We start from the raw sequence: 9,627 nt of genomic DNA, 5'->3' as shown, positions 1-9,627 counted from the left end.
CCTCACTCACTTCTTTTAACTCCTTGGGTTCCAGACTCTCCTGATGAGGGTGCTATGTTATTCCTTTCTCCTGTATTTGAATTTCTTCTATAGTCTGCCTTATTATTTTCATTTTCTTTGATATCTTTCTCAATGCTCTTGCCTTTTCTTCTCCCCCTGTCCAATGATTCAAATGGAGAGGTGTCATTATGCTGTAATAACTTCTAATGCATTCACATAATTTTAAATTCTATTACTTATAATCTTTATGTTGAACATGTTTTAATTCATATTTCTTGAATTGTCAAAAACACACAAAAAACATAAAGATCTTTGACACCTGTCTATATAGGCTAAAGAATTCAGCAAATTTTAATTTCCCCTCACCTTTTCTTAAAAATTTTCTTAAAAATACATTCTAGTGTTACATTATCTGAACTTTCATTCAGATTATTTTCAAGTCACTAGTAATTTAGTACTGTGTCTTGATTTTTAAAATATGTAGTTATGTAGACATATTAAAACAATTATCTTATTTAATCCTTTGTTTAAACACTTTCCATGTTAGCTGTCCAGATTTTTCCAATCCTGAATTCAATATTTTTATTCATCTCTAGATCAACTCAAGTAAACCTTTAATTTTATTGGAGAAGTCCAGTCAAAATATCTAGACATCTCTTATTGCTGACTTCTTGTAAGAAAGATGACTTAAATATGAATGGATTTTTGAGGATAAAATTTTTTACTTTGAAAACTCTGCTAAGTGGAAAGACTACAGATGTTCATCAATGTGGGATTAGTTAACTCTACAGTGGTCATCAATATAACAAAATATTATGACATTTTTCAAAAAAGAAATAAACAAAAAGCTCTCCATACAGAATATGAAAAGATCTCTAAGATTCATCCATCCACGGATGAATGGATAAACAAAATGTGGTATATACATATAATAGAATATTATTCAGCCTTAAAGGAAGGAAATTCTGACATATACTACAGCATGGATGAACCTTGAGGACGGTATGCTAAATGAAATAAGCCAGTCACAAAGCAACAATACTATGTGATTCTATTTATATGAGGTATCTAGAATAGTCAAATTCATAGAAACAGAAAGTAGAATGGTAGTTGCCTGGAACTAGAGGAAGGGGAAAGGAGGGGTTGTTGTTCAATGGGTACAGAGTTTTAATTTTGCAAGATGAAAATTTCTGGAGATTGGTGGCACAATAATGCAAATGTATGTAACACTACTAAACTGTATACTTAGAAATTGACTAAGACAGTAAATGTTATATATATTTTTTTTACCACAAGAAAAAATATGGTACAGAATATGAAAACTTTGAGGTTAAAAAATGAGTTAAAAATTTAGATGTATTTGTAATTGCTTGAATATGCACAAACAATATATAGTATACACAGGGATATGTCAATAGTAGTTATAAGCGGGTAGGTTTGGAACAGACAGATGTAGCAAGCAGCATTAGGAAGGATATTTTCACTACATATTTTAAAAAATATTCTATTCTTCAACCATGAGAATGTATCACTGATTCATTAAAAACAAAACAAACCAAAACAGTAAGTAGACGATGTTGGCATTTATGGCCCCAAATCAATCTCCCACTTCCTAGTAGGGGAGCCTGTGTATCTAATGGGGAAAGAAGGCCCCTCTTGGAGGCCCCGTTCTCAGTGTTCAAAATGTTTCTTTTACTGATAAAACTTGTTTCCTGGCTGTGGTGGGCAGAGTAACAGCTCTCCCAAAGATGTCCTCATCCGAATATCTGGAACCTGTGAATATGTTACTTTACATGGCAAGGGGGAAATTAAGGTTACTAATCAGTTGATTTTCAGATAGGGAGGCCATTCTGGATTATCTGGTGGGCTCAATATCATCACAAGGGCTCCTAAAAGGGGAGTTAGGAGAGGAAGTCAGAGTGGCGTGATGTGAAAAAGACTCTATGTACTTTTGCTGGGTTTGAAGAAGGAGGAAGGAGGCAATAATCCAAGGATGCAGGGGGCCTCTAGAAGCTGGAACAGGCAAGGAGACAAATTCTTCTTTAGAATTTGCAGAAGAAATGCAGACTTTCCAACACCTTGATTTTAGCCCAATAAGACCTGGGTAGAACTTTTGACCTAAGGAAGTGTGAAGTAATCAATTTGTATTGTTTTACCTGCTAAGTTTGTGGTCATTTGTTACAGCACTAGTAGGATATCATGATTATAGAGTGGGCTGAGGAAGTGCTTGGGAACAAAATAATCAAACTTGAATAGTGTCTTTAAAAATCTAAGTGTTTCTGGGGCACCTGGGTGCCTCAGTAGGTTGGGCATCTGACTTTGGCTCAGGTCATGATCTCATGGTTTGTGAGTTCAAGCCCCGTGTCAGTCTCTGTGCTGACAGCTCAGAGCCTGGAGCCTGCTTCAGATTCTGTGCCTCCTTTCTCTGTTCCTCCCCCGCCCATGCTCTGTCTCTCTCTCTCTCTCTCTCTCTCTCTCTCTCTCTCTCGAAATAAAGATTAAAAAAATTTAAGAAAATCTAAGTGTTTCCTCATTTTCTGAATTAAATTTGGGTAAAGATGAAAAAGAAAAAAGTAAATCTTCATGGATATTGGCACGTCACCATCTAGTCTTTAATATTGGAGAGGATTAAAATCGGTGATTCTTACTTTGAAAGAAATCACTCTTACTTTGAAAGAATTTGAAAGTAACATATTTTTCTATTTTCCTAATTGTGGGACTCCTTTTTTCCTTCAACCATGAAATTAAAAAAAAAAAACCTATCCTTACTCATCAGAAAATAGAAAATACAAAGGAACAAGAGCCACTCTTGAAATTAAATACAAATGAAGACATGCCTATGTAGGGACCACCTCCCCACCCGCTGCAAATTTAGCTATTTTGGAGTTCTTCCTTGGTGTCTAGCACAAAGCTTTAAATCCAAAAACCACCATATCAAGTAGGAATAATTCGTATCCCCATTTTACAGGTGATAATCCCAAGATTAAAATAGTTGAATTTTTTTTTTTTCAAGTGAATCACTTTAGGTCTATGCCTGTTGACTCAAGAGCCCCCATTCTTAACCACCAAGGTTCCCTGTTCTCATGTCCTGCTTCAGTTCCTCCTGGCTCCTCTTCAGGAGCACTGTCCTTCATGTGTTGCTTCTGTATTGCCTGGCTGCTCCCTATGAAAGATTTCTTATCCATAGACTTCATGTTATCTTCTTCCCTCACATTTTGTCTTTCAAATCATTGATCCCTATTTTTCTGATATCACCTCTGCTCTTTACTACTTTCATTGTAGATTTTAATATGCTACTATACTTTTAGTGTCCTGGTGTGTGTGTGTGTGTGTGTGTGTGTGTGTGTGTGTGTGTATGTGTGTCTTATATGTTTTAAGGCTGATCATTTCAAATAATTCTATATTTGAACTTATTTTCTTTATCATCTCTTGATTCATAGAAACACATAGGAAAACAAAAAGTACAGGCACACCTTGATCATATTGCAGATTAGTTCCAGACCACCCCAATAAAGTAAATATTGCAGTAAAGCAAGTCAAATAAAATTTTTGGCCTCCCAGTGCATATAAAAGTTATGTTTACACTTTACTGTAAGCTATCTTCCTTTCATGATTTCTCTGTAGCAGATGATGCTGTTTGATAGTATTTTACCCACTGTAGAACTTCTTTAAAAATTAGAGTCAGTGCTCTCAAATGCTGACGCTGCTTTATCAACTAAGTTTATGTAATATTCTAAGTCCTTTGTTGTAATTTCAACAATCTTCACAGCATCTTCACCAGGAATAGTTTCCATGTCAAGAAATCACTTTCTTTGCTCCTTCCTTTGAAGCAACTCCTCATCTGTTCAAGTTTTATCATGAGATTGCAGCAATTCAGTCCATCCTCAGATTCCACTTTTAGTTCCAGTTCTTTTGCTATTTCCACCACATCTGCAGCTACTTCCTCCACTGAAGCCTTGAACCCCTCAAAGTTATCCATAGGGGTTGGAATCAACTTCTTCCAACTTTTTATCAATGTTGATATTTTGACCGTTTCTTGTGAATCATTCATCTTCTTAATGGTGAAGTTTTCCAGAAGGTTTTCAATTTACTTTGCCCAGATCCATCAGAGGAATCACCAGATAATCCAGCTATATATGGCAGCTATAGCCTTACGAAATCTATTTCTTAAATAATAAAACTTGAATGTCGAGCTAATTACTTGATCCTTGGGCTGCAGAATGGATATTGTGTTAACAGGCATAAAAACCACATTAATCTCATTATCTCCATCAGAGTTCTTGGGTGACGAAGTATATTGTCAATGTGCAGTAACGTTTTGAAAGGAATCTTCTTTTCTGAGCAGTAGTTCTCAATAGTAGGCTTAAAATATCCAGTAAACCATGCTGTAAAGAGATGTGCTGTCATCTAGGCTTTGTTGTGCCATTTATAGTACACAGACAGAGTAGATTTAGCATAATTCTGAAGAGCCCTAGGATTTTCCAACTGGTAAGTGAGCATTGGCTTCAACTTAAAGTCACTAGCTGCATTAGCCCCTAACAAGAGAGTCAGCCTGTCTTTTGAAGATTTGAAACCAGGCCTTGGGGTGCCTGGGTGGCTCAGTCAGTTAAGCATCTGACTCTTTGCTTCAGCTCAGGTTATGATCTTATGGTTCATGGGTTTGAGCCCTGAGTTAGGCTCTGTGCTGGCAGGGTGGAGCCTGCTAGGGATTCTCTCTCTCTCCCCCTATCTTTCTGAACCTCTCCCCACTTATGCTATCTTTCTCTCTCTCTCTCTCTCTCAAAACAAACAAACAAACAAACAAACTTAAAAATCAAAAAAAGAAACCAGGCCTTGACTTCTCTTCTTTAGTTATGAAAGTCCTAGAAGCATCTTCTTCCAATAAAAGTCTGTTTAATACTTAAACGTCATAAAAGCCATTTATGAAAAGCCCACAGCTAATATCATCCTCAATGGGGAAAAACTGAGAACTTTCCTCCTGAGGTCAGGAACACGACAGGATGTCCACTCTCACTGCTGTTGTTTCACATAGTGTTGGAAGTGCTAGCATCAGCAATCAGACAACAAAAGGAAATCAAAGGCATCAAAATTGGCAAAGATGAAGTTAAGCTTTCACTTTTTGCAGATTCCATGATATTAAACACGGAAAATCCGATAGACTCCACCTAAAGTCTGCTAGAACTGATACATGAATTCAGCAAAGTCGCAGGATACAAAATCAATGTACAGAAATCAGTTGCATTCTTATACACTAATAATGAAGCAACAGAAAGACAAATAAAGAAACTGATCCCATTCACAATTGCACCAAGAAGATAAAATACCTAGGAATAAACCTAACCAAGGATTTAAAAGATCTGAATGCTGAAAACTATAGAAAGTTTATGAAGGAAATTGAAGAAGATACAAAGAAATGGAAAAGCATTCAGTGCTCCTGGATTGGAAGAATAAATATTGTTAATATGTCAATACTACCCAAAGCAATCTACACATTCAATGCAATCCCAATCAAAATTGCACCAGCATTCTTCTCGAAGCTAGAACAAACAATCCTAAAATTTGTATGGAACCACAAAAGACCCCAAATAGCCAAAGTAATATCGAAGAAGGAGACCCAAAGCGGGAGGCATCACAATCCCAGACTTTAGCCTCTACTACAAAGCTGTAATCATCAAGACAGCATGGTATTGGCACAAAAACAGACACATAGACCAATGAAGTAGAATAGAGACTCCAGAATTGGATCCACAAAAGTATGGGCAACTAATCTTTGACAAAGCAGGAAAGAATATCCAATGGAAAAAAGACAGTCTCTTTAACAAATGGTGCTGGGAGAGCTGGACAGTAACATGCAGAACAATGAAACTAGACCACTTTCCTACACCATTCACAAAAATAAACTGAAAATGGATAAAGGACCTGAATGTGAGACAGGAAACCATCAAAACCCTAGAGGAGAAAGCAGGAAAAAACCTCTCTGACCTCATCTGCAGCAGTTTCTTACTTGACACATCTCCAAAGACAAGGGAATTAAAAGCAAAAATGCACTATTGGGACCTCATGAAGATAAAAAGCTTCTGCACTGCACAGGAAACAATCAACAAAACTAAAAGGCAACCAACAGAATGGGAAAAGATGTTTGCAAATGACATATCGGACAAAGGGCTAGTATCCAAAATCTATAAAGAACTCACCAAACTCCACACCTGAAAAACAAATAATCCAGTGAAGAAATTGGCAGAAAACATGAATAGACACTTCTCTAAAGAAGTCATCCAGATGGCCAACAGGCACATGAAAAGATGCTCAACATCACTCCTCATCAGGGAAATACAAATCAAAACCACACTGAGATACCACCTCATGCCAGTCAGAGTGACTAAAATGAACAAATCAGGAGACTATAGATGCTGGAAAGGATGTGGAGAAACGGGAACCCTCTTGCACTCTTGGTGGGAATGCAAACTGGTACAGCCACTCTGGAAAACAGTGTGGAGGTTCCTCAAAAAATTAAAAATAGATCTACCCTATGACCCAGCAAGAGCACTGCTAGGAATTTACCCAAGGGATACAGGAGTGCTGATGCATAGGGGCACTTGTACCCCAATGTTTATAGCAGCTCTTTCAACAATAGCCAAATTATGGAAAGAGCCTAAATGTCCATCAGCTGATGAAAGGATAAAGAAATTGTGGTTTATATACACAATGGAATACTACATGGCAATGAAAAAATGAAATATGGCCTTTTGTAGCAATGTGGATGGAACTGGAGAGTGTTATGCTAAGTGAAATAAGTCATACAGAGAAAGATACCATATGTTTTCACTCTTATGTGGATCCTGAGAAACTTAACAGAAGACCATGAGGGGAGGGAAAGCAAAAAAAAGAGGTTAGAGAGGGAGAGAGCCGAAGCATAAGAGACTCTTAAAAACAGAATAAACTGAGGGTTGATGGGGGGGTAGGAGGGAGAGGAGGGTGGGTGATGGGCATTGAGGAGGGCACCTGTTGGGATGAGCACTGGGTGTTGTATGGAAACCAATTTGACAATACATTTCATATAAAAAAAAAAGAAAATCTGTTGTTTAGTATAGCCAACTTCATTAATGATCTGAGCTAGATCTTCCAGATAACTGGCTGCAGTTTCTGTATCTGCACTTGCTGCATCATCTTGCACCATTATGTCATGGAGACGGCTTCTTTCCTTAAACCTTTTGAAGCGAGCTCTGCTAGACCTCTGCTGGACCTCTGCTTCCAACTTTTCTTCTGCAGCTTCCTTACTTCTCTCAGGCTTCAGAGAATTGAAGAAAGTTAGGGCCTTGTTCTGGATTAGGCTTTGGCTTAAGAGAATGTGGTGGCTGATTTGATCTTCTATCCAGACCACTAAATCTTTCTCCACATCAGCAGTAAGGCTGTTTTACTTTCTTATCATTCATGTGTTCACTGGAACAGCACTTTAAATTTCCTTCAAGAACTTTTCCTTTTCATTCACAACTTGGTATGAGAGGCTTAGCTTTGGGCCTGTGACTGCTTTCAACATGCCTTCCTCACTAAGCTTAATCATTTCTAGCTTTTGATTTAAAGTGAGAGACTGGACACGTCCTTTCACTTGAACACTTAGAGGCCATTGTAGGGTCATTGATTGGCCTAATTTCAACATTGTTGTGTCTCAGGGAATAGGGAGACCTGAGGAGAGGGGAATGCCCAGTGGCATTCAGAACACACAAAATATTTATCAATTAAGTTCACGGGTTTTTTTTTTTTTAATTTTTTTTAACGTTTATTTATTTTTGAGACAGAGAGAGACAGAGCATGAACGGGGGAGGGGCAGAGAGAGAGGGAGACACAGAATCAGAAGCAGGCTCCAGGCTCTGAGCCATCAGCCCAGAGCCCGACGCGGGGCTCGAACTCACGGACCGTGAGATCGTGACCTGAGCTGAAGTTGGACGCTTAACTGACTGAGCCACCCAGGCGCCCTAGTTCACGGTCTTTTAAGGGTGTGGTTTGCGGTGCCTCCAAACCAATATGGTAGTAACATCACTGATCACAGATCACCGTAGCAAATATAATAATAATGAAAAAGTTTGAAAAATTGTGAGAATTGCCAAAATGTGACACAGAGACATGAACTAAGCAAATGCTGTTGGAAAAGTGTCGCCAACAGGGTTGACTTGATCTTTACAGGGTTGCCACAAACCTTCAATTTGTAAAAAAAATAAAAATAAAAAAAAGCAATATCTGCAAAGCACAATAAAGCAAGGTATTTCCACAAATGCTTTCTAATTTTTTCTTTTGTTTTCTATGAAATATTTCCCTTCCCCCCTTCCAATCCATGGCGTCTTTTCACTTCTCTTGGGCTTTACATTCCCCAGAAGATAGCTCTATAAGTACAATATGTTAGGAACTAATGGTTCCCTTACCTTCCACATGGAGCTTGCCGGGGCTGTCCAGGGCTGATTCTGACAAATGCGATCTAATGCAGCTCTCTTGAATGAAGGAAAGATTGTCTACTGCTTCCTGTTCTTCAGATTCATTGGAAAGCAATTCATTCTTTCATATTAGGAGTTGTCTGCACATTTACTTTTGAATTTTCTCTGAAATTTCAAGCAGAAGCATGAGAAATACAATCCCCAGAGTGCATTACTCCTTGAAGCTTCCTGTTTATATGCCTTCCTGAAGCCTGATTGCATATGACAATGTCATCTACCTCCTGTCTGCTCTTACCATTTTCTCCATGCACTAGAGGGTAGCTCTTGGTATATGGGACCAGAGGGATCACTGAGGTTCCTATGAATGTGCACATGTGTGTGTGCATGCTTTACTCTCTGGCTTAGGATTCACATCTTTGAGGTAAGGATCTATCCAGGACGAGAGGTGTGGGGAGGTGTCTCTCTCCATCTTCTCTCCTGCCCCGTTCTCCTCACGGACACGCTGTTCTGTCTCACATGGTGCAACATTTGCTTGGCACTGCTGTTTGTAACCACATGACCCCTTCTAGGCTTGTCCAGTAGAAATTCCTCCCAGAGTGTCAGATGGTTGGTATTTATTTCTGATTATCAGTGCTGCCACACTGTAACCTTTTGCTGTTACTACAGTGGGAAATAAGAGAAGGGCGGATTGGTACCACCATCACACCCCAGGAGTCAGCACCGTGAAGGTGTCTTTGCTGTATACATGCTTCTTGCTTCTGTCCTCAGCTGGAGCCCTCATCTCTGTGTACCACGCCTCCATCCATAGCTACTTGCTCTATTTTCCTTTACCTTCCTCTTCTTTACTTCTCTCCATTTGTCTTTGAAACTCACCTAGGCAATGTGCACTAACCAGTGCCAGGGACTTTGTGTGTTCAGTTAGGCAAACGTGTTCTGTCATTGCTGTCATCTTTCATTGCGAGCCTTTGAAACTGGCACTGGTTGCCTATCTCCCGTGTGGGGCCTTGAGCACTTTGCTTATATATAATCCCCTTTTATCCCAAAGGCTGCACAAGATGTTCTTCCCGGGAGGCTCTGCTGGGCCCTTTTCTCCATCCTAACATGCTTTTCCTGACTGTAGGTTATACTCAGATGATTTATTGAGACTCATCTGTAATATGTCTTTGATTCCCTCACACTCACTGAGAACCTTCTGTGTCCC

The 9,627-nt window shown here is 38.9% G+C and overlaps 1 pseudogene; it reads right to left on the bottom strand.

Moving 5' to 3' along the window:
• Nucleotides 1–3,596: 3,596 nt before the first annotated feature.
• Nucleotides 3,597–7,625, bottom strand: LOC123596901 (annotated as a pseudogene).
• Between the last annotated feature and the right edge of the window lie 2,002 nt (nt 7,626–9,627).

This window comes from Leopardus geoffroyi, chromosome C1, assembly GCF_018350155.1.
Source record: "Leopardus geoffroyi isolate Oge1 chromosome C1, O.geoffroyi_Oge1_pat1.0, whole genome shotgun sequence".
Classification (NCBI taxonomy): Eukaryota; Metazoa; Chordata; class Mammalia; order Carnivora; family Felidae; genus Leopardus; species Leopardus geoffroyi.
The sequence above is the reverse complement of the archived record's forward strand: the minus strand, read 5'-3'. Positions and strand labels throughout refer to the sequence as shown.